The sequence below is a fragment of the Pristiophorus japonicus genome, chromosome 3, assembly GCF_044704955.1.
Source record: "Pristiophorus japonicus isolate sPriJap1 chromosome 3, sPriJap1.hap1, whole genome shotgun sequence".
NCBI lineage: Eukaryota > Metazoa > Chordata > Chondrichthyes > Pristiophoridae > Pristiophorus > Pristiophorus japonicus.
Window position 1 is genome coordinate 113,077,539 of NC_091979.1, and position 26,268 is coordinate 113,103,806.

At 46.7% G+C, this 26,268-nt stretch overlaps 1 protein-coding gene across 5 annotated transcripts in view; it reads left to right on the forward strand.

The window, feature by feature from the left end:
* Nucleotides 1-26,268, forward strand: part of metap1d (methionyl aminopeptidase type 1D (mitochondrial)) — a 209,307-nt gene that overhangs the window by 93,438 nt on the left and 89,601 nt on the right. The window lies entirely within an intron of this gene.

Sequence of the window (26,268 nt, forward strand, 5' to 3'; positions counted from 1 at the left end):
CGGCTATTTGCCCAACGGATGCCCGCGGAATTCTTACGCCTGTTAAAAGCAGGCATAAGGCATGCTTTTGCCAGCATAAGAGTTTTAAAAAATAGAAAAATAAAATGTTCTCACTCATTTATACATTTTCCAATAAAGTAAGTTTATTTTTAGCCCCGTTAAAACATATAGGGCTGGGTTTTCTGCTCTTTTGTTCCTTGTTTCGTACCCCAGCGGGGCGGTAAATGCTGTTTCTGGGCGTGAACAGGGGGTCCAGAATTTAGCGCCTGGCTGGAAGTTTCATAAATGGTTTTGCGGCGGTGCAAAAACACCTCGCCTTCTGTATTGACCATCACTATGACGTAAATCATCGTGCAAGACTGTGCTAGCGCCCCGGATGGAACTTTCGGTCCTAACGTCTCATTTAACGACCATCCCTGAAAATGACTGAAAAAAAACAGGCAGTCCCAGGGTGCAGCAGACGCTATTGGCGGCATATTTAAATAGAGGCTGGAGGATCTTATATTGCAGTTGTCAGTGACTGATACAGTTGGGTGCAGAATGCTGCATGCGGCTCCGAGTTGCAAACGGCACTTTTATGTGCCATGACAGTTTTCTTACAAGGTCAGTGAGAGATTTCAATGTGCGTAATAATAGTTTGGCAACGTATCATGCTGGTTGCTATTGGCAGGTGGCTTCAAGCTGGAAGAAGGGTGCTTGGTCATGTTGTGCCACTGAATCGAAGAGGTCGCAGATGTTTGGGCAGGAGGCCTTACCCCCCTCCCACGCGTTTACAGGGAACATCGCTCATACCTCCACATCTCTGATGCACAGTGCGTTAGAAGGTTTCTAAAAAGAAGTGCTGACAGAGATATGCCAGCTCATATAGGCAGATTTACAGCCTACCAGCGGCAGCAGGACTGCGCTGCCCATCCAGATGAAAGTGACAGCAGCTCCTTCCAAGCAGCAACAGGGGACATATGCAGCATCTCGCAGCACGCTGCATTCGCCAGGTTACAAGGGCACTGTACGCACGGAGAATGGACTTCATAAAGTTCCCAATGAGCAGGGACAGCCAGAATGAGAGGGCTCTGGGGTTTGGATGATTTGTAGGCTTCCCAAGGTTCAAGGTGCCATAGACTGTACACATGTCGCCTGGCGAGCACCATCACACGATACAGAGGTCTTCAGAAACTAGCTGGTCTGCAACCACACTCAGCGCATCCTCACAGTGAATGCCTGCTATCCAGGGAGCACACATGATGCTTTCATCTTGCTTGAGAGCAGTGTCTCACGAATGTTTCAGTGCCAAAGACAAGCCAATAACTGGCTGATCGAGGACAAAGGATATGGCCTGGCCATCTAACTCATGAAATCCCCCCGGAACCCTGCCACAAAAGCCAAGTAACACTATAATGAGAGTCATGCAGTCACCCACAGCATCATCGAACAGACAATTGGCATGCTGCAGCAGTGCTTTCGATGCCTGGAATGCTCTGGAGGCAGCCTTCAATACTCCCTACAACAGGTCTCCGAGTGTCATGTGCTGCATGCCACACAACTTAGCCCTCATGAGGGGACAGGCATTGCCAGTGGGGATTGCAGGACCACCTCAGGAGGAGGAGGAAGAGAAGCCTGGCGAGGAACCCATTGCACATCCACCACAACCACAGGGGAGGCAACGTGGAGATGTGGCTGCAGCAAGAGCCTTACGTCAGCATCTCATCATTGACCAGTTTGGTTGAACGGGAAAGATGGGGTTGATGTGCTGACTCGCTACTCTATGTCACCATGCTGGCTATTCTGCACTTGATTCTGCGAATGAGACACACTACACCAATGACAAAGGTCAAACAAAATTTGGCGAAATGTAACATTTACAATCCCCCCCCCCCCCCCCCCCCGCCACAAAATCCCCAAACTATACAATCCTTAAAGACTAAATTAACACAAAACTGCTCCCAGCAGTGAACAAAATGTTATTTAACACAAGACTGCTTCATGAAGCAAAACCTTGAAGAGGGGTGCATTGTTATCACACAACTATGTACAATGTGGACAAAGGTTCAGACATTCCTGGCAATGAAGTGATGCCAGCCCTTAATGGGTCTTTGCAAATCATTTCCCCCCCCCCACTCTTCAATCCCCCTCCCATGTCTGCTGCTCCTCAATTAGTCCTCAGGGCATACAGCAAGGCTGCTAGAGGGCTGCTGTGTTGTGGGTCCATACAATACAGACAGCATCTGAGGACAGTCTGGACTGGCTCTTGGCCTGGAAGGCCCGGCTTTGAACTGGGGCGCCTCATCATCGGTGTCATCAGGCGGTTGGGGTGTCAACCGTGTATTGTCAACCATGGTTGACGAGTGAGTGGTGCGATCCAGAATGCTGTCAACTTCCTATTTCTGTGGAGCCACTGACTCTCCGACAGGGCTGGGCCGTAGCAACCAGAGCATGATGTCTCCCCACAAAATGCTGGCCTGCTTTGGCACCATCCCTTCTCTGTTGGACAATGGGGAATGCAGAGAGTATGGAAGCAGACATGGACTGCATCACTTGGTCAAGCTGAAACAAAGCTTGTTCCTGTGATGTGCCAGAGTCTGCGGCATGATCAATGGCACACGCCACGCTGTTGCTTCTGGAGGCCACTAGCCTCTGTGTGTGGGCAATGATGGCCTCGCTGGACTCACGACTCGCAACGACAATCTGCGACGTTGCCTCTGCAACAGTTGCAGTAAGCTTGTCGGTGCTCGCCCAATGCATCCATAAGCTCACGGTGCATAACTCTGGTTTCCCTGGATATTTTTACCAGGTCCAGTTCCACATCTGCCTGTCTTATAGCAGAGTGACTTTGCTGACTCACTCTGCAGAGAGCTGGCCTGCGGGATTCCACCCTGGCACTGCTTTGCTTTACGCCAGTGGGACCAGGAGCCTCCGACTCCTCAAACCCCGGGAAGTCAGCGTCGTCCCCAGATGAATTGAATGTCATCGGGGCAACTGGTGGGCTTTGATACTCCGCAGGAGCAATATCCTTCCCTCCCTCGTTGTCTCTACCGTGGCCTAATATGGAGGCCTCCCTCAAGGGATGCTGCGCCTCTGGTTGATCATCTGGAAAAGTAGAAAACAACAGAGGAGTGGGTGTTAGCAGGGGAGGGGGCATAACCATTTACATAACCTCACTACCCGAAGGGGGCTCAGCATCGTCTCCAGCAACTGCCCGAGCTGGGACTCCGATGAGGGCAGAGACCCTTTTCTCCACATCGGTTAACGGGATTGGTTGAGGTGGACCCCCACCTGTCCGCAGCTATTCCCTTCTATTATGGGTGCGTTTTGACTGCAAAGAGAAAATTAGGAAGGGTTTAGATAGGGTTTCTCTGCTGTTGTGGCACATATGCCTACCAGAATACAATAGGTGATATTGTGTGAATGTTATTGTTGCTTCCGTTCAATCTGTTTAGATGTTGCATATGCTTCGTCAGTATTTGTGAGCAGATTTGAGGCAGAAGAACATAAGAAATAGGAGCAGGAATAGGCCATTTGGCCCCTTGAGGCTGCTCTGCCATTTCATAAGATCATGGCTGATTTGATCTTGGGCTCAGCTCCACTTCTCTGCCCACTCCCCATAACCCTTCATTCCCTTATCATTCAAAAATCTGTCCATCTCCACCTTAAATATATTCAATGACTCAGCTCTCTGGGGCAGAGAATTCCACAGATTTACGACCCTCTAAGAGAAGAAATTCCTCCTCATCTCAGTTCTAAATGGGTGACCCCTTATTCTGGAACTATGCCCCCGAGTTCTAGATTCCCTCACGAGGGGAATCATCCTCTCTGCATCTACCTTGTCGAGCCCCTCAGTATCTTATATGTTTCAATAAGATCACCTCTCATTCTTCTAAACTCCAATGAGTCTGGGCCAACTTGCTCAACCTTTCTTCATAAGTCAATCCTTCATCTCTGAAATCAACCTTATATGGGGGCTGTAAGCGATCTTTCAGAAAGGCATAGCGGCAGTTGGAGTGTATTGCGAGGGACGATGTGAATGATAGCGTTAATGTGCATGGATCATTAAAAGCAAATGGATGCCGAAGTAAATCTTCATTTATATAATGCATTGTGATAGTTATCCCACAGAGTGTTGAGAGGGATCATATGCATGACAAACTTCACATAGTGTGTGAGATTAATGTTAGAAGTCATGAAGGCATACATAGATACAAATGGTACTCATCCTGACGACCTTCGGATAGTGGGCATGGTGTCTGCAGCAGACATCTCCTGCGCAATCTCCCTCCATACTCGCATACACAGGAAGGAGTGGTCTGGCTCCCCCAGCAAGATGGAGTGCGGTCCACCTCCTCTCCACTGCATGGACTAAGGCCTCACTTGCCTCATGGCTGAAGCGCCTGGTACGCTGCCTTCCCTCTTGATCCTCCATCTCAGCTGAAGTGGTTCGGATTATATGAGCATGCGCGCAGGAAGCTGCCGTACCCTGCATTAGCGTTTGCGACTGGGGAAAAAAAAGAAAAAAAAAATTACTGCGCATGCGCAAAATGGCCACCTCCTTTAATGCGGAAGTTTCGGCTCAGGCGCATAAAGTCAGCGCTCCTCCAGATGACTTTTTTGCTGAAACTTCCAGGCGAAGGTCCAAACTATTTTCAGGTGCAAACTTTTATGCCCCGCCGCGATTAATGCCCCAAAATCCAAAAAGCCGAAAATCCAACCCTTAATTTAAAAAAAAAATGTTGTTTAAAATATTTAATTAAAGGATATTTTAATTCATTTTAAATATGTAAATTAAAAAACATTTATTTCCCATTCATACTTATGGGAGTTCCATACAAATAGTAACCCATAAGTATGAATGGGAATTCCCTTCCTTTATTGGTTGGGCAAGCCCCCATGATCTCACAGGTGCTTGCAAACTACATGAACCCCTGAGATACGTGGGCCTCTACCCACGGGTACGTGGAGAGGCCCAGGAGCACGAATCTACAAACCTCCCGGACCACGAGGTAAATTCGTAGATTTTTTGCAGGTCGGAGGCATCTGCCCGCAGGAAGTCTCCGACTGCAATTTCCACCCTAAAAATGTTGCTCTGCCATCTGAGGAAAACAAGGAGGATTAGTTAGAACAGAGTTCTTTGTTATCCCAAGCATTTTACTTAGATATTGACAAATTAAAATATCTTGAGGATATAAGGAGTGATGGCTCACTTGGGAGAGTAATCTGAAACATTAAAGATAAAAGTAGCTACAGGTAAAAGGGTAAAATAAACCAAAAATGTAATAGGTACTCTTGCTTTGCGAAGTTCCTTAAAATATACTGTTTTGCTCCTCATCTGTTCTTCGAGCCTACAGATACAATACTTTACACATGCATGGTGCATTGTCGTGTTGTGGGGCAAGTACAGTTGGAGTGCAAAACCTACCTTACGCCTAGTTCATGCAACAGCACATCCACTTCACCAACCATCTAATAGGGAAAACCTAGCTAAGATTATATTGTACACTAGATTGTTAACTCCTGTCATGTGATAAAAATTATTGAATACTGACATTGTTTAAATGTTATGGCCGGAAATAAACACAATAAACAATTAAGTCTGCCTGTGCTGTGTTCCATCTATGCCAAGTAGGAGGGCGATCTGCTCTCAGGCTGTTGACAGTGTCATTCTCAATTACCAGCTGGACCCCGTGTAATCATGACTTTTTTCCTCTCCAATATTTCCTCTGTGAAGAAGTGCCTGTTCTGCACTCAACTACTCCCCACAGAAGGACAACTAAGACCTGATATTCTGTACTGTGTGTGATTACAGGCATAAACTCGCTGCGTCAATGAGCCATTGTCAGCAGGAGAAATTTTGTTTGAACTTGCTTTTGAGTAAGACCAGCATTCTAGCCCAAGTTTGCCCAGGAGTTGCTCCTTTTTTTTTGGAGCAACTTGATTTTTCTGGACAATCTTTTTATTGCAGTTCTGGCCATTTACTTTGCGCCAGTGTAAGTGAGTTAGTTACGTTTTTTTTAAGTTCAGTTTTTTTTTCCCAAAAGGGGGCGTTCCCAGCCACTTAACCCTGTTTTAGGCATTTGGCCAGCAAATAGTCTCTCCAAGCTAACTTAGACCAGCGTATGTTGCCACTTCTGTCCGCACAGAAAAACCTTACCTCGAGTTAAGGAATCGGCGCAAGTAACTACATTTAAAGCACCACCAAGCACCAAACAAAGCACAAAAAGTAATAAGCAATTAATTAACAAATAAAATAGAAACATAGAAAATAGGTGCAGGAGTAGGCCATTCGGCCCTTCGAACCTGCACCACCATTCAATAAGATCATGGCTGATCATTCACCTCTGTACTCAATAATAACTTCACGGTGAGGCGGGCAATAATCAAGGAATAATGGAGGCATGTGAAAAAGGAACAGCAGTAATCATGGAGGATTTTAACCTACATATCGATTGGTCAAATCAAATCGCACGGGGTAGCCTGGAGGAGGAATTCATAGAATGCATACGGGATTGTTTCTTAGAACAGTATGTTACAGAACCTACAAGGGAGCAAGCTTTCTTAGATCTGGTCCTGTGTAATGAGACAGGAATAATAAACGATCTCCTAGTAAAAGATCCCCTCGGAATGAGTGATCACAGTATGGTTGAATTGTAATACAGATTGAGGGTGAGGAAGTAGTGTCTCAAACGAGCGTAGTATGCTTAAACAAAGGGGACTACAGTGGGATGAGGGCAGAGTTGGCTAAAGTAGAATGGAAACATAAGAACATAAGAATTTGGAACAGGAGTAGGCCATCTAGCCCCTCGAACCTGCTCCGCCATTCAATAAGATCATGGCTGATCTTGCTGTGGACTCAGCTCCACTTACCCGCCCGCTCCCCGTAACCCTTAATTCCCTTATTGGTTAAAAATCTATCGATCTGTGACTTGAATACATTCAATGAGCTAGCCTCAACTGTTTCCTTGGGCAGAGAATTCCACAGATTCACAACTCTCTGGGAGAAGAAATTCCTTCTCAACTCGGTTTTAAATTGGCTCGCCCGTATTTTGAGGCTGTGCCCCCTAGTTCTAGTCTCCCCTACCAGTGGAAACAACCTCTCCGCCTCTATCTTGTCTATCCCTTTCATTATTTTAAATGTTTCTATAAGATCACCCCTCATCCTTCGGAACTTCAACGAGTAAAGACCCAGTCTACTCAATCTATCATCATAAGGTAACCCCCTCATCTCCGGAATCAGCCGAGTGAATCGACTCTGTACCCCCTCCAAAGCCAGTATATCCTTCCTTAAGTAAGGTGACCAAAACTGCACGCAGTACTCCAGGTGCAGCCTTGCCAATACCTTGTACAGTTGCAGCAGGACCTCCCTGCTTTTGTACTCCATCCCTCTCACAATGAAGGCCAACATTCCATTCGCCTTCCTGATTACCTGCTGCACCTGCAAACTAACTTTTTGGGATTCATGCACGGAACTCTGCGCGCTTTCGGGTTCGGGACGCATTTCGTCGCCCGGATCCGACTTTTGTACGCCGCCGCGGATGTCTGATTAAGGTTAACGGGTCCTTGATCGCTTTAGGAGAGGGGTGCGCCAGGGATGCCCCATGTCCGGCCAGTTATACGCCGTTTGCGTGGAGCCTTTCCTGCGCCTCTTGCGGACGAGGTTGACGGGACTGGCTCTGCAAGGGCCGGGCGTGGGGGTCGTCCTCTCGGCTTACGCCGATGACGTGCTCCTCGCGGTAGAGGATCCCGCTGACCTGCGGAGGATGCGTGAGTGCCAGGAGATTTAATCGGCCGCGTCCTCCGCCAGGATCAACTGGGAGAAATGTTCCGGACTCCTGGTGGGTCAGTGGTGGGTGGACTCCCTGCCGGAGGAGCTCAGGCCTTTTGCCTGGAGCACGACCCATCTCCTCTATCTGGGAGTCTACCTTAGCCCCGACGAGGGAGCCTGGCCGGCAAACTGGCAGGAGCTGGAGGCCAAGGTCGCCGCTCGCCTAGGGCGCTGGACAGGACTGCTCCGAGTGCTGTCCTACAGGGGTCGAGCGCTAGTCATAAACCAGCTGGTGGCCGCAATGTTGTGGTACCGGCTGGTCACTTTGACCCCTCCCCCTGCGTTTGTCGCCAAGATACAGAAGAAGCTGGTGGGCTTCTTCTGGAACAACAGGAAGCACTGGGTCTCTGCTGCGGTCTTGAGTCTCCCGCTTGAGGAGGGCGGTCAGTCGTTGGTGTGCGTCAGCGCCCAGCTCGCGACTTTCCGTCTTCAGACCCTGCAGAGATACCTTTACGTCGAGCCCCCTCCTAGGTGGTGTGCTCTGGCGACGTATTTCTTCCGCCAGCAGCGCGACCTCAATTACGACACGCAGCTCCTGTTTGTGAACTTGGGGGGTGTCAGGACCGCCCTCCGGGATCTGCCTGTCTTTTACAAGGAACTCATCAGGGTCTGGAACAAAGTCTCCACCAAGCGCAGCTCTCCACCGGCTGGAGTGGCGGCCGTCCTGCAGGAGCCGCTGCTCGGGAATCCGTACCTCCACGACCGAGGTTTCATGTGGCGGTCGGAAGAGAGGGCTGTGGCTGGTGAGGTGACCAGGGTCAGGGACCTGCTCGATGGCGGAGGAGCGGGCTGGATGGCGCCAGACACGCTGGCGCGGCGCCTAAATTCTGCCAACGTCCGCCACGCGGCCGATGCCATCGAGTCGCTAAAAACAGCTCTGGGCCCTGACTCCGTTAGGTGCATCGAGGAGGCTCAAGCACGTGGGGAGATCCCGTCCGAACTGACCCCCGTCCGGACGGAATTCCTCATCGGCGCCAAACCCCGGAACCTCCCTCGGGGGCCGGCGCCTCACAACTTGAGCCGCCTCGGGGAAATCCCCTCCGTGCCTTTCAATTCCGCGCGGAGGGGTTTCCTGTACGGGCTGCTCCTGCACACTCTCAACTTTGCCATCCTCGCCGGCCGTCCGGACACGCCATGGCGTACCATCCTGCCGTCCGGAGGAGGCGGGGGTCCCCGATGGAGGGCACTCTACGCAGGGGTCCTCCCACTATTCATCGGGGACTTGGCCTGGAGGGTGGTGCACGGAGCAGTGCCGTGCAATAAATTTTTAAGCCGGTTCACGGACTCCCAGGCCGCCTGCAATTTCTGCCGTCTGGAGGAGTCCGTGTTCCATGTTTTTATTGAGTGCACGAGGTTGCAGCCCCTGTTCCATTATTTGAAGGGGCTGCTCCTGAAATTCTGGCTGCACTTCAGTCCCACTCTCCTGATCTTTGGGCACCCTGTGCGGAGGGGAGCGGGTAGGTCCGCAGGCCTCCTCGTAGGACTGCTCCTGGGCACGGCCAAGGGTGCCATCAGCCGGTCCAGGCAGCGGGCGGTCGAGGGGGTCGTTCAACCTGACTGCCTGCCTCTCTTCCGTTCTTACATCCGGTCCAGGGTGTCCTTGGAGATGGAGCACGCGGTGTCCACCGGTACGCTCGCGGCCTTCCGCGAGAGGTGGGCACCGGAGGGACTGGAGTGCATCATCACACCCGGCAACCAAATTTTAATTTGATTTTACGTTTTAAAGTTTAATTTGTTTTAATTGCCGGTGCTTTTAGTGTCCCCCTTCCCTTTTATAGGGGGCACTGGGGAAAAATTGTGATTTTAGTGCCCAAAAAAAAACCAAAAAAAAAAAAGAAAAACACAAAAAAAAACAAAAAAAGGAAAAAATAGGGCCTTGTAAATGTCTGGTGTGTCACCCAGGTAGGGTGGCATGGTTTAATGTCTTTTGTTTTTGCAGATAAACTCCAAAAAGAGTTTCATGCACAAGGACCCCCAGGTCCCTCTGCACCGCAGCATGTTGTAATTTCTCCCCATTCAAATAATATTCCCCTTTACTGTTTTTTTTCCAAGACTGTTGCCCCGAAGGTTCGACACTGTACAAGAGTGGTTAAATTCAATTCAAATATTTATCTAAAAATATTTAAAATATGCAACAATTTTCAAACTGTAAAAAATTAACAGCTGTTTTTACAATGTTAATAAAAACTTTAACAAAACTTACAAAACTTTAATACCAACTTTAACAAACATTTTATAACTTGTATAACAAACCCTTTACTTTCCCCACCCACGCCCTCTGTCCCTTCCGCAGCCGCCTGGTACACCACCCTTGGATCTCCCTGAGTATATACCAAGTCGGCATCCAGCACCGCACCCCAAGTACTGTTGCTGTTGTTAGGGGTGGGGCGAATGAAACATTGCAGGCGCAATAACTGGGGTCTCAGGAGAAGCTCACGCTGTGGAAGGCAAGGCTTCAGGGCTGGAAGATGGTGTCACCTCCCCACCCTCAAGTGCTATCGACCTGACTACTATGGCACATGGGGGTTCCACGCCATGTCCCGATCCTGTCGATTGCTGCATGGCTTCGACGGTGTCGGCGGTTCGCTCCATCGCGGCGATCATAAGCAACCCTTCTTCCAATTGGCGCTCTGATAGAACTGTGATGTTAGTGGCTATTGTAGTCATGGCCTTGAGCAGCTCTCGACTTATGTCGACGTTGGCCTGTGACAGACACATCAAGTCCTGGTGCACACCTGCAGCAATCGACCTTTCCTGCACCAACCTCTGTCACTGTGGCAAAGGCCCTGCAACAATGAGGGTGCCTTGTTGTGCATGGCTTGGTCCGGCAGATTCAGAGGACCCATGAGGGAATCCCATGAATATAGACTCCGTGGTGGTGGAGGATGTTCCAGCTGTCCCACCTGGAGCTGGTGCATCCTCCTCCGTCTCCAGCACCAGCTCCACCTCTACTGGCTGCTGGATCAGCGGCTTATCCTGTTCTTCTTTTCTTCCTCTTCCTCTTCCTCGTCAGGAGAGGGCTGGGTGATGCCAGAGGTGGAGGCAGTGGGTCTGTTGTCAGTGTCACTGTGGTCTGAATCATTGGAATCTGGAAGTACAAAACAACATTTAAAAAGGCATGGCACCAGGGAGCAGGTAAGGGTTATATTAGTACATAGTACAGTGACTTATCGTAGTCTTGCTTAAATGTCTACCACTGCTGCAGAACTGCATTACATATCGCAGACAGAATACATATGAATTGCGTTACATGCCCCCATATTCCAGTACATCACATGAGGCCAACATTACAGTGCAATAAACTTACATTACGTTACATCAGGCCTACATTACAGTTAGATTACCTGACATGATAAGACCGCAACGCGTACTGCATTTTATTCACCTTACCATCTTGTGTGAGTGGATCAGCTCCAATGCTGGTGGTAACACAGTTGCTATCCCCAACCAGGGACAGGGCACGGATCTTGATATCTGTAAGCGGCTCCTGGGTTGTGAGGCCGCCCCCCGTACGACGCTGATCGGCCGCTATTGCAGATGTCTTCCTCTGATGAAAGGAAAGTAAATCAAAGTATAAATCTTCAATCTATTTAACATCGCACACACGCACATACACACAAAGCACTGCGTTGATCCTCTTGTCATTGCCTGAAAAGCACGAATAAATTGCCGTAACCTTAAAATAAATAACATCATCCATGTGACACTGAACCTACATTTACATGGTACATAGCACGTGTGGTGGGCATAAATAAAATCATTACTTACTTTTGCTACCCTCACCAGGTCGTTCCACCTCTTACGGCACCTTTCCTCGGTGCGTACCATCGTACTTTTCGCGGACACAGCCTCCCCAATTTTGACCCAAATTCATTTGTACTCCTTTGGGAGGGACTTTCCACGACTGAGGTTGGAGTACCTCTCTGTGATGTGCTCGAGAAGGGCAGGTAACTCCGTTTCATCGAAGGCAGGCACACTCAATCTCCCCTCCTTCTCGATATTCCTGTGCTTGGATGTTTTCTTTAGTATTGGCATAATTTTTTTCTGGATATTAATTTTCCCTTCTTAAATATCTGTTCTTGTGTTGAAACTGAATAATTATTAGATGTTACCAATTTTTTTCCACTGTGCTATCTATTTTCAAACTCACTGGCCTTCGACTACCTTGCTGCTCCTTCTCACTTTCTCTCTCTCTCTCTCTCTCTCCACAACTCACTGTGCATGCGTGGGTGACCCCTGACCCCCGAAATCGTGGGTAAAACGCTTGTGGAAAAAAAATTTGCGCATGCGCAGTTTCGTGCTGCACCGCCCATTGAACAGAGAGTCGATCTTGATTGACTACTAAGATGCATACCACCCGATGCAGACCGCTAACATATCGCCGACATAACGGCGAACATTTTTTTCACCAATTTTGCCTTCTTCAGTCTCGGTGGTATAAAACGACATACCGCTGGCATACCGCCAAGAAATGGGCGGCCCATCGATTTCGACCAATTTCGGCCGCAAAGAATAAAGTGCCGCAGCTTATGTTAAGATTTATTTCTTGGCAATCCGTTGTTTTGAGAGAAAAAAATTAAAGATATCTGCTCCGTATTTTACAATATTAACTAATTTACTGGAATTCTTTGATATAACGAGCATGGTGGATAGAGGTGTACCGATGGATGTGATGTATTTAGAATTCCAAAAGGCATTCGATAAGGTGCCACACAAAAGGTTACTGCAGAATAATAAAAGTGCGCGGAGTCAGAGGAAATGTATTAGCGTGGATAGAGAATTGGCTGGCTGGCAGAGAGAGGAGAGTTGGGATAGATGGGTCCTTTTCGGGTTGGAAATCGGTGGTCAGTGGTGTGCCACAGGGATCGGTGCTGGGACCACAACTTTTTACAATATACGTGGATGGCCTGGAAGAAGGCACAGAGTGTAGTGTAACAAAATTTGCAGATGACACAAAGATTAGTGGGAAAGCGGGTTGTGTAGAGGACTCAGAGAGGCTGCAAGGAGATTTGGATAGGTTAAGCGAATGGGCTAAGGTTTGGCAGATGGAATACAATGTCGGAAAGTATGAGGTCATCCACCTTGGGGAAAAAAAACAGTAAAAGGGAATATTATTTGAATGGGGAGAAATTACAACATGCTGCGGTGCAGAGGGACCTGGGGGTCCTTGTGCGTGAACCCCAAAAAGTTAGTTTGCAGGTGCAGCAGGTAATCAGGAAGGCGAATGGAATGTTGGCCTTCATTGTGAGAGGGATGGAGTACAAAAGCAGGGAGGTCCTGCTGCAACTGTATAGGGTATTGGTGAGGCCGCACCTGGAGTACTGCGTGCAGTTTTGGTCACCTTACTTAAGGAAGGATATACTAGCTTTGGAGGGGGTACAGAGACGATTCACTCGGCTGATTCCGGAGATGAGGGGGTTACCTTATGATGATAGATTGAGTAGACTGGGTCTTTACTCATTGGATTTCAGAAGGATGAGGGGTGATCTTATAGAAACATTTTAAATAATGAAAGGGATAGACAAGATAGAGGCAGAGAGGTTATTTCCACTGGTCGGGGAGACTAAAACTAGGGGGCACAGCCTCAAAATACGGGCGAGCCAATTTAAAACCGAGTTGAGAAGGAATTTCTTCTCCCAGAGGGTTGTGAATCTGTGGAATTCTCTGCCCAAGGAAGCAGTTGAGGCTAGCTCATTGAATGTATTCAAGTCACAGATAGATAGATTTTTAACCAATAAGGGAATTAAGGGTTACGGGGAGCAGGTGGGTAAGTGGAGCTGAGTCCACGGCCAGATCAGCCATGATCTTGTTGAATGGCGGAGCAGGCTCGAGGGGCTAGATGGCCTACTCCTGTTCCTAATTTTTATGTTCTTATGTAAGTACCCCTTTCCGGCTTTCTCTCCATACCCCTTGATCCCTTTAGACTTAAGGGCCATATCTAACTCCTTCTTGAATATATCCAATGAACTGGCATCAACAACTCTGTGGTAGGGAATTCCACAGGTTAGCAACTCTCTGAGTGAAGAGGTTTCTCCTCATCTCAGTCCTAAATGGCTTACCCCTTATCCTTAGACTGTGTTCCCTGGTTCTGGACTTCCCCAACATTGGGAACCTTCTTCCTGCATCTAACTTGTCCAGTCCTGTCAGAATTTTATATGTTTCTATGAGACCACCAATGCATCCACTATTTCTAGGGCCACTTCCTTAAAGTACTCCAGGATGCAGACTATCAGGCCCCAGGGATTTATCGGCCTTCAATCCCATCAATTTCCCCAACACAATTTACCGCCTAATGAGGATATCCTTCAGTTCCTCCTTCTCACTCGACCCTCGGTCCCCTAGTACTTCCAGAAGGTTATTTGTGTCTTCCTTTGTGAAGACAGAACCAAAGTATTTGTTCAACTGGTCTGCCATTTCTTTGTTCCCCATTATAAATTCACCTGAATCTGACTGCAAGGGAGCTACGTTTGTCTTCACTAATCTTTTCCTCTTCACATATCTATAGAAGCTTTTGCAATCAGTTTTTATGTTCCCGGCAAGCTTCCTCTTATACTCTATTTTTCCCCTCCTAATTAAACCCTTTGTCCTCCTCTGCTGAATTCTAAATTTCTTGCATTCCTCAGATTTGCTGCTTTTTCTGGCCAATTTATATGTCTCTTCCTTGGATTTAACACTATCCTTAATTTCCCTTGTTAACCATGGTTGAGCCACCTTTCCCGTTTTAGTTTTACTCCAGACAGGGATGTACAATTCTTGAAGTTCATCCATGTAATCTTTAAATGTTTGCCATTGCCTATCCACCGTCAACCCTTTAAGTGTCATTTGCCAATCTATTCTCGTCAATTCACATCTCATACCATCGAAGTTACCTTTCCTTAAGTTCAGGACCCTAGTCTCTGAATTAACTGTGTCACTCTCCATCTCAATAAAGAATTCTACCATAATATGGTCACTCTTCCCCAAGGGTCCTCGCACAACAAGATTGCCAATTAGTCCTTTCTCATTACACATCACCCAGTCTAGGATGGCCAGCCCTCTCGTTGGTTCCTCGACATATTGGTGTAGAAAACCATCCCTAATATACTCCAGGAAATCCTCCTCCACCGTATTGCTACCTGTTTGGTTAGCCCTATCAATATGTAGATTAAAGTCGTCCATGATGATTGCTGTACCTTTATTGCATGTATCCCTAATTTCTTGTTTGATGCTGTCCCCAACCTCACTACTACTGTTTGGTGATCTGTACACAATTCCCACTAGCGTTTTCTGCCCCTTGGTATTCCGCAGCTCCACCCAAACAGATTCCACATCATCCAAGCTAATGTCCTTCCTTATTATTGCGTTAATTTCCTCTTTAACCAGCAATGCTACGCTACCTCCTTTTCCTTTCTGTCTATCCTTCCTGAATGTTGAATACCCCGAGATGTTGAGTTCCCAGCCTTGGTCACCCTGGAGCCATGTCTCCGTGATGCCAATTATATCATATTCATTAATCGCTGTCTGTGCAGTTAATTCGTCCACCTTATTATTATTGCATTGAGGCACAGAGCCTTCAGGCTTGTCTTTTTAACACACTTTGCCATTTTAGAATTTTGCTGCAATGTGGCCCTTTTTGATTTTTGCCTTGGGTTTCTCTGCTCTCCACTTTTACTTTTCTGCTTTCTATCTTTTGCTTCTGCCCCCATTCTACGTCCCTCTGTCTTCCTGCATAGGTTCCCATCCCCCTGCCATATTAGTTTAACCCCTCCCCAACATCCAGTCCTGCCCAGGTGCAGACCGTCTGATTTGTACAGGTCCCAGCTCCCCCAGGACCGGTTCCAATGTCCCAGGAATTTGAATCCCTCCCTTCTGCACCACTACTCAAGCCACATATTCATTTGAGCTATCCTGCAATTCCTACTCTGACCAACACGTGGCACTGGTCGCAATCCTGAGATTACTACTTTTGACGTCCTACTTTTTAATTTAATTCCTCGCTCCCTAATTTCAGTTTGTAGGACCTCATCCCGTTTTTTACCTATATGCACCACGACAAAAGGAACCCTGCACCTAAAGCACCAAAACCAAAGTAATAAGCAATCAATAAATAACAAATAAAAAAAATAGAAAGAACCCTGCACCGAAAGCACCAAAATCAATCAGTAAGTAACAAATAAAAAATAGAAGTCCTACCTTAGGGAACACAACAGGCCGCCGATGAGGGAGCCCATTCGGCCAGGGCTAGGGACGGTGTGCCTCGGGCCCCTCCCACACAGCCTGCAGCTCGTACTCACAGATTCGGCCTGCCAGGAGCTACTGCACATGCGCGGTGCAGAGGTCCCGGCACTGCTTTCAGCACCGGGACGTGGTTCCGTCCCCAACCCATTGGGCCACGCTGCCACACGATCGAAGAGAGGTTGGGCAGCGGCCAGAATACCGACGTCTTTTTTTCGACGTGCTTGGAAGCGGACCCAAAAACGGCGCACCTCAGCTGAGGGCGCCAGAAAAACAGGTTAGGGAAACTCGAGCCCATAGTTTTATTTCCATGCACGGCAGAGACTTTCAGAAGCAGCACTTTACATAGATCTAGAAAATATCAATGTAAATGAATGTGAACAAATCAGGTTTTTCTATGGTCATCTGACTGTGTGTATGGCATTAGAAAGATCGTGGCAGAAGTGCGGTGAATGTTTTTGTGGTGGAGGAGCGGCGAGAGATCGTGGTGGAGGTGCGGTGAATGTTTGTGGCAGAGGAGCGGTGAGAGATCGTGGCGGAGGTGCAGCAAATGAGGGTACAGGACCCAGAAGAGCCGAGGGCCACCATGGGCCAGCTCACACTGCGATATGTGTGCGCAAAGTGGAGGAAGTGCAACTGGGAGGTCGCTGAGCACCTCGAGTCTCGTCGCCGACAGCATGCAGAAATCAAGCGCAGGCAGCGGAAAGAGCATGTGGCAAACCAGTCTTCCCACCCCTTCCCCCAACAACTATTTGTCCCACCTGTGACAGAGAGTGTGGTTCTCGTTTTGGACTGTACAGCCACCTAAGAACTCATGTTAAGAGTGGAAGTAAGTCTTCCTCGATTCCAAGGGACTGCCTATGATGATGAGGTCCGTGCAGCAGAGCAGGTCTCCAGTCGTCCTGATTAACTCTTGCCACTGGATAAAGGCCTAACTCTGATAAACCTGTGTGCAACGGTCACTGCACATTAAAAAAAATCCACGCACAGGCATCTTTCACCCCTTCAATTGGAGTTCAGGACTGGAATATCGGATCCTGCATTGAAATATCTGTGAACTCATATGTGTGGAAGCTAGTCATCCTCGTTTGAGGGTCCGCCTATGATGATGATGATGAGAAAGAGGTTACTGAACTGTTTGGTCTACTAATTTAAAGATGTTTTGGGGCTAAAAAATAAATTTTCCGAAATTGGAATGGCACAATGTAAATAACGCATTAAAGTGGGAATTTGGTGTTTAAAAAATATTGAATGTTCAGATCATTTGAATTAAGCAAATTTGGACGAAGAGAAGTGGACTGTAAGTTAATTTATGTGTTGTGTTTGATTCCGTAGATTTGTGGCATAATGCGCTCCAATAAAAATAAAATAGCAGATTTTAGAATTTAAGGTATATAGTAATTTAAAAAAAAAACTACTTCAGCTACAGAGCACATTATCAGGCTTGGGCACAGGTCAGTTCTTGCCCCATTAGTCTGATGTCATCATCATCATAGGCAGTCCCTTGAAATCGAGGAAGACTTGCTTCCACTCTAAAAGTGAGTTCTCAGGTGACTGTACAGTCCAATGCGGGAATTACAGTCTCTATCACAGGTGGGACAGACAGTGTTTGAAGGAAAGGGTGGGTGGGAAGACTGGTTTGCCACACGCTCCTTCCGTTACCTGCGGTTGCTTTCTGCATGCTCGCGGCGACGAGACTCGAGGTGCTCAGCGCCCTCCTGGATGCTCTTCCTCCACTTAGGGCGGTCTTTGGCCAGGGACTCCCAGGTGTCGGTGGGGATGTTGCATTTTATCAAGGAGACTTTGAGGGTGTCCTTAAAACGTTTTCTCTGCCCACCTGGGGCTCGCTTGCCATGTAGGAGTTCCGAGTAGAGCGCTTGCTTTGGGAGTCTTGTGTAAGGCATACATAAACATAGAAACATAGAAAGTAGGTGGAGAAGTAGGCCATTCAGCCCTTCGAACCTGCACCACCACTCAATATGATCATGGCTGATCATGCAACTTCAGTACCCCATTCCTGCTTTCTCTCCATACCTCTTGATCACTTTTGCCGTAAGGGCCACATCTAACTCCCTTTTGAATATATCTAACGAACTGGCCTCAACGACTTTCTGTGGTAGAGAATTCCACAGGTTCACAATTCTCTGAGTGAAGAAGTTTCTCCTCATCTTCGTCCTAAATGGCTTACCCCTTATCTTTAGACTGTGACCCCTAGTTCTGGACTTCCCCAACATCGGGAAGATTCTTCCTGCATCTAACCTGTCCAATCCCGTCAGAATTTTATATGTTTCTATGCGATCCCCTCTCATTCTTCTAAATTCCAGTGAATATAAGCCTAGTCGATCCAGTCTTTCTTCATATGTAAGTCCTGTCATCCTTGGAATCAGTCTGGTGAAACTTTGCTGCACTCTCTCAATAGCAAGAACGTCCTTCCTCAGGTTAGGAGACCAAAACTGAACACAATATTCCAGGTGAGGCCTCACCAAGGCCCTGTACAACTGCAGTAAGACCTCCCTGCTCCTGTACTCAAAAACTCTAGCTATGAAGTCCAACATACCATTTGCCTTCTTCACCGCCTGCTGTACCTGAATGCCAACTTTCAATGACTGATGTACCATGACACACAGATCTCGTTGCACCTCCCCTTTTCCTAATCTGCTGCCATTCAGATAATATTCTGCCTTTGTGTTTTTGCCCCCAAAGTGGATAACCTCACATTTATCCACATTATACTGCATTTGCCATGCATTTGCCCACTCACCTAACTTGTCCAAGTCCCCCTGCAACCTCCTAGCATCCTCCACGCAGCTCGCACTGCCACCCAGCTTAGTGTCATCTGCAAACTTGGAGATATTACATTCAATTCCTTCGTCTAAATCATTAATGTATATTGTAAATAGCTGGGGTCCCAGCACTGAACCCTGCGGTACCCCACTAGTCACTGCCTGCCATTCTGAAAAGGACCCGTTTATTCCCACTCTTTGCTTCCTGTCTGCCAACCAGTTCTCTATCCACATCAATACATTACCCCCAGTACCATATGCCTTAATTTTGCACACTAATCTCTTGTGTGGGACCTTGTCAAAAGCCTTTTGAAAGTCCACATCCACTGGTTCTCCCTTATCCACTCTACTAGTTACATCCTCAAAAAAACTCTAGAAGATTTGTCAAGCTTGATTTCCCTTTCATAAATCCATGCTGACTTGGACCGATCCTGTCACTGCTTTCCAAATGCACTGCTATTACATCTTTAATAATTGATTCCAGCATTTTCCCGACTACCGATGTCAGGCTAACCGGTCTATAATTTCCTGTTTTCTCTCTTCCTCCTTTTTTTAAAAAGTGGGGTTACATTAGCTACCCTCCAATCCATAGGAACTGAACCAGAGTCCATGGTATGTTGGAAAATGACCACCAATGCATCTACTATTCCTAGGGCCACTTCCTTAAGTACTCTGGAATGCAGGCTATCAGGCTCTGGGGATTTATCGACCTTCCGTCCCTTCAATTTCCCTAATCCCTAAGGATTTCCCTCAGTTCACCCTTCTCGCTGGACCCTCGATCCCCTAGTATTTTGGGGAGGTTATTCGTGTCTTCTTTAGTGAAGACAGAACCAAAATATTTATTCAATTTGTCTGCCATTTCCTTGTTCCCCATTATAAATTCACCTGATTCTGATTGCAAGGGACCTACATTTGTCTTCACTAATCTTTTTCTCTTCACATATCTATAGAAGCGTTTGCATTCAGTTTTTATGTTCCCTGCAAGCTTACTCTCACACTCTATTTTCTCCCTCCTAATTAAACCCTTCGTCCTCCTCTGCTGGATTCTAAATTTCTCCCAGTCCTCAGGTTTGCTGCTTTTTCTGGCCAATTTATATGCCTCTTCCGTGGATTTAACACTTTCACTAATTTCCCTTGTTAGCCACGGTTGAGCCACCTTCCCTTTTTTATTCTTACGCCACACAGGGATGTACAATTGTTGCAGTTCATCCATGTGATATTTAAATGTCTGCCATTACCTATCCACCGTCAACCCTTTAGTATCATTCTCCAGTCTATTATAGCCAGTTCACGTCTCATACCATCGAAGAAGTTTCCTTTCTTTAAGTTCAGGACCCTGGTCTCTGAATTAACTGTCACTCTCCATCTTAATGAAGAATTCTAGCATATTATGGTCACTCTTCCTCAAGGGCCCCGCATGACCAGATTGCTAATTAATCCTCTCTCGTTTACACAAGACCCAGTCTAGGATGGCCTGCTCTCGAGTTGGTTCCTCGACATATTGGTCTAGAAAACCATCCCTTATACACTCCAGGAAATCCTCCTCCACAGTATTGCTACCAATTTGGTTAGCCCAATCAATATGCAGATTAAAGTCACCCATGATAACTGCTGTACCCTTATTGCACGCGTCCCTAATTTCCTGTTTAATGCCCTCCCCAACCTCCCTACTACTGTTTGGTGGTCTGTACACAAATCCCACTAACGTTTTCTGCCCTTTGGTATTTCGCAGCTCTACCCATGTAGATTCCACATCATCCAAGCCAATGTCCTTCCTTACTATTGCATTAATCTCCTCTTTAACCAGTAACCATACCCCACCTCCTTTTCCTTTCTGTCTGTCCTTCGTGAATATTGAATACCCCTGGATGTTGAATTCCCAGCCTTGGTTACCTTGGAGCCATGTCTCCGTAATCCCAATTACATTATATCTGTTAATAGCTATCTGCGCAGTCAATTCATCCACCTTATTACGAATGCACCTCGCATTGAGACTCAGAGCCTTCAGTGTTGTTTTTTTAACACTCTCTGTCCTTTTAGAATTATGTTGTAATGTGGCCCTTTTTGTTTTTTGCCCTTGATTTCTCTGCCCTCCACTCTTGCCTTTCTGGTTCCTACCTTTTGCTTCTGTCCCCTTTTTACTTCTCTCTGTCTCCCTGCATAGATTCCCATCCCTCTATCTTTTTAGTTTAAACCCTCCCCAACAGCACTAGCAAACACTCCACCGAGGACATTTGTTCCGGTCCTGCCCAGGTGCAGACCGTCCGGTTTGTACTGGTCCCACCTCCCCCAGAACCAGTTCCAATGTCCCAGGAATTTGAATCCCTCCCCCTTGCACCATTCCTCAAGCCACATATTCATCTGAGCTATCCTGCAATTCCTACTCTGACTAGCACATGGCACTGGTAGCAATCCTGAGATTACTACCTTTGAGGTCCTACTTTTTAATTAAACTCCTAGCTCCCTAAATTCAGCTTTTTTACCTATATTGGTGGTACCTATATGTACCACGACAGCTGGCTGTTCACCCTCCCCCTCCAGAGTGCGCTGCAGCCGCTCCGAGACATCCTTGGCCCTTGCACCAGGGAAGTAACATACCATCCTGGAGTCTCATTTGCGGCTGCAGAAACACCTAACTATTCCCCTTACAATAGAAACTCCTATCGCTATAGCTCTCCCACTCTTTTTCCTGCCCTCCTGTGCAGCAGAGCCTGGTGCCATAGATTTGGCTGCTGCTGCCTTCCCCTGATGTGCCATCTCTCCCAACAGTACCCATGCGAACAATGTGGCCCACCCAACGGAGCTGGTCGAGTGTGATCAGTGCTTTGATGCTGGGGATGTTGGCCTGATCCAGGATGCTAAAGTTGGTGCGTCTGTCCTCCCCAAGGGATTTGCAGGATCTTGCGGAGTCATCGTTGGTGGTATTTCTCCAGCGATTTGAAGTGTCTACTGTATGTGGTCCACGTCTCTCAACCATATAGGAGGGCGGGTATCACTACAGCCCTGTCGACCATGAGCTTGGTGCCAGATTTAAGGGCCTGATCTTGGAACACTCTCTTTCTCAGGAGGCCGCAGGCTGCGCTGGTGCACTGGAGGCGGTATTGAACCTCGTTGTCGATGTCTACCCTTGCTGATAATAGGCTCCTGAGGTATGGAAAGTGGTCCACTCACACTCACTCTCAACAAGCTCCCCGCTGGAGTGAGACTAAGCTACAGAACCAGTGGGAACCTGTTCAGCCTTCGTCGTCTCCATGCCAGATCCAAGACCATCCCAAACTCTGTTGCCAAGCTACAGTTCGCAGACGATGCTTGCGTCTACGTACATTCAGAGACTGAACTCCAAGTCATAGTCAACATCTTCACTGAGGCGTACGAAAGCATGGGCCTTACATTAAACATCCGAAAGACAAAGGTCTTTTACCAACCATTGCGATCTGATGTGGGCTAATGACGTAAGGAGACCTTGCACAGAGAAGAAAATATGTCAAAATAATGGAAGAGAACAAAAAAATTATGAAAGTAATTTAAAAAAAACATAAGGCAGCTGCTCTTCTTGTTCATCAGCAGTGCGGGGATAAAATTTGCTAGTTTTACACGGACAATCCTTCAATGGTAGAGTTTTAGTTATATTGGGGGAGATTTTCACCTTCATTTTCGGCAGTTTTCTTGGCGGTACAGCTGTTTTTTGATGAAAAACCACCCGGCGAAAGTTTCCCCCTTATTTTTAAGACTTCCACTCACATTTCGAAAAGACCGCCAGGGAGCAAACCACCCACGTGCAAGTGCATGCACCGCCGAGAAAATTGCCAGGATCTAAGTTTGGCCTCAACGGAGACCCATACACACCGACAAGAAAACCTCCCCGAGAAGTTGCATAAAACAGGACGGTAGATGAGTACCCTGTAAAGAAAGGTAAGTTAAAGGTTTTTCATTATTATTTTTAACATTCTAAAATGGCGATTACCTTAAAAATTGTCTTGAGAATGTTTTATAACTTTTTTTTAAATGAAAAAATATTTTGAGTTTTCCCCCCTCCTAGGCCTAACCGCAACCTCGGGCTAAATTTTAAATACTTACCGCCCATTCCGGTAAGAACCGCCCGTTTTCCGTAGTTTCAGCTTTAACTGCCAAGAAACCGCCGAGAATCTTGGTGCAAGATCCTTTTTCTCGTCGGACGATATTTCTTACTTTTATTATCGCCAGTGTTAGTTGCAGAACCTTAGCGGTGTTCCTGGGCGGCAATCTGGCGGTGAGGAGCTTTCGGGAAATTCTAGCTCATGGATTAATTGGTATGCAAAAGGCAGTTATAAAACTAATTCAATTGAGAGGGCTTGGCCACGAGTAATTTGTTAATGTCAGCTGAATGGTTGGAATACCACATTTTTTTTTAAATATAATGCATATTCAGCAGTTATTTTGGGTATTTATTTTTTTACTATTCTAAACTAAGTACACAGAGGATGGCTGTGTGCTGAATGAAATACAAAGACTATAACAGAATCATATGACAGGTGCTTAAGTATTACAATACAGTGTCTTTTGGCAGCAGGTAATGTTAAAGGAATGTTACAAATATTAATTTTCATGTCAAATGTTTTGATCTATATTTAGGATAAAACATACTGGGGTCGAGTTTCTGCTTTGGGTGCAATTGGTGGTCTGGGCACAAATTGCACCCAAAATTGCATTTTAGAATGTAATTTAAAAAAAATTTTAAAATTTGCTTTAAAGAATATTCTTTGATATATTGAAGAGTGATAACTTGATGTAGTTTGATTAATATAGCTGAAAATAGGTTTCTCGCAAAAAATAAGCATTATTAATTAGTGTCTAGTACACCACCTGTGAGTAACCCGATTTTAAATAACAAAAATGACTAAAAAAACTATACAGTACCATTTGTTAGTTATATTGGTGTACCGTACAGTTTCTTAGTTAATTAAAGATATATATATTCAAAAGCTTTTAAAATATGCCTGTTGATGTCCTTGCGCCCAAACGAACCAGCTTAAAGTTAAGAGCCTCCTCAAAGTCCTGCAAACGGGCGCAATTAGCAGAAACTTGCAATGGTGATTAATTTGTTTTGGGGGAGTAGTCGGTTTTATGGGTGAAGTCAGCTTCTAGCGCAATGATTTTTAAACTGGCGCAAAAGATTGTGGAAACTAGATTTGTGCTGGATGTAATTTGTGCGTGAAATTCCTTGATCTTTTGTGCTGGTTTGACCGATTTCAGGCTAATTGCGCTGAAAAAAACAGCACAACCTAGCGGAATATCCAGGCCTATATCTTGTAAACCAGGTTCACCAGACTGATTCCCAGGATGGCTGGACTGACAATGAGGAGAGACTGGATTGACTGGGCCTTTATTCACTGGAGTTTAGAAGGATGAGAGGGGATTTCATAGAAACATATAAACTTCTGACGGGACTGGACAAGTTAGATGCAGGAAGAATGTTCCCGATGTTGGGGAAGTCCAGAACCAGGGGACAAAGTCTAAGAATAAGGGGTAAGCCATTTAGGACTGAGATGAGGAGAAATTTCTTAACTCAGAGTTGTTAACCTGTGGAATTCCCTACTGCAGAGAGTTGTTGATGCTAGTTCATTGGATATATTCAAGAGGGAGTTAGGTATGGCCCTTACGGCTAAAGGGATCAAGGGGTATGGAGAGAAAGCAGGAAAGGGGTACTGAGGGAATGATCAGCCATGATCATATTGAATGGTGGTGCAGGCTCGAAGGGCCGAATGGCCTACTCCTGCACCTATTTTCTATGTTTCTAAACCTGTATATAACAGGAGACTTGAAAATCTGTGCTGTTAGTGACAAAAACAAATTGGAAAGAACATTTAAAATTTCAAGGAAGACATTTATATTCTGTCTGGAGCAATGAGCTTGCTGACAAACATCGTTTATGACATTGAGTTTTTACAAGGAGCAAAAAAAATTGAAATAATTATTTTTGTCTAATGAAAATAAGAAGCATGATGGAAGATAAACTAAAAGGAACTGATTCCCAGGGGTGTTCACATGCAAATTAGTTGGTAAGCACAAGGGTATGTAAGTGTGATAATATAGACAGTAATGTTAAGTCAGATCTATTTTTAAAAATCATTTGTTTTTGTAAATAAACCGCCTACTCATTCCAAACATTGATATAACCAGTTTAATAGTTGCAGGACTTATGTATTATTTTATTACGCTAAATTATTTAACAAACTGAATTAATAGAACAGATCAGCTTTGACAGGCTTGTGTGGAGCATAAACACCGGCATGGACCTGTTGGGCCGAATGCTGCAGTTACTGTGTGTTGCTTTTATTGATAAACAAAGGGCTCAAGTTTCGGCCTGAGTTGCTCCTATTTTTTTGGAGCAACTAGTTTAGAATAGAGCATTTTAGAAATTGCAATTCTCGACATTTAGTTTGCTCCAGTTCTAGTGAGTTAGAATAGTTTCATTTTAGGAACAGGTTTTTTTTTCAAAAGTGGGTGTGTCCAGCCACTTACACCTGGTTTGCAAGTTTAGACAGCGAAAACTTACTCCAAACTAAATTAGAATGGAGTAAGTGTAGATTTTTGTACGCTCAGAAAAACCTTGCCGCCACTTAGAAATCAGGTGTAGGGAACGAGGGGAGGGGGGGGCGGGGTTTACAAACATTAAACACTTCACTTTTACAAATAAAGAGCCATCATCAATAATAAATGATAAAGAAATCAATAAATCAACCAGTAAATCAATCAAAAAAAAAATTAAACCATCAATCAATAAAAAATTGTTTCTACTCACCTACTGCAGCATCAGGAGCCCTCCAACAGCATGCTAGGTTGCCCCCCGCCCCCCCCCCCCCGTGTGTCTCTGTCTCTGTCAGTGTCTCTCTCTCTGTGTCAGTGTCTCTCTCTCTGTCTCTGTCAGTATCTCTATGTTTCTGACAGCGAAGGGTGGGGGGAGAGAGGGGGGAGGGTGGGGAAGGAGGGTGGGAGGGAGAGGGGGAAGGGCGGGAGGGAGAGGGGGAAGGGTGGGAGGGAGAGGGGTAAGGGAGGGAAGGAGGCGGCGGCGGCGAGAGGGGGAGAGGCTGAACGGGCCGGGCCGCTGCCGTCAACACTTCGGGCTGGGGCCGCCCCAGCAAGATGCCGGGCAGACGGGCCCTGCCGACGATGGGGAGGGAGGGGGAGGAAGGGGGAAAAGAGTGGGGGAGGTGGGGGAAGGCTGAATGGGAGAGAGGGAGTGGGGGGGGTGCTGAACGGGAGGGAAGGAGGGGCTGAACGGGAGGGAGGTCCAAGTCCCGATCTTCGCCCGGGGAGCCCATTCGACCAGGGCCCCTCCCACGCAGCCTCGGGGGCAAGGAGCTGCTGCACATGCGCGCACACTCTAGCGTGCATATGCAGAGGTCCAGGTACTGTTTTCAGCGCCGGGACCTGGCTCCGCCCCCGACCCCTTGTGCTGCGCCACGCCGAGCACGAAGACGT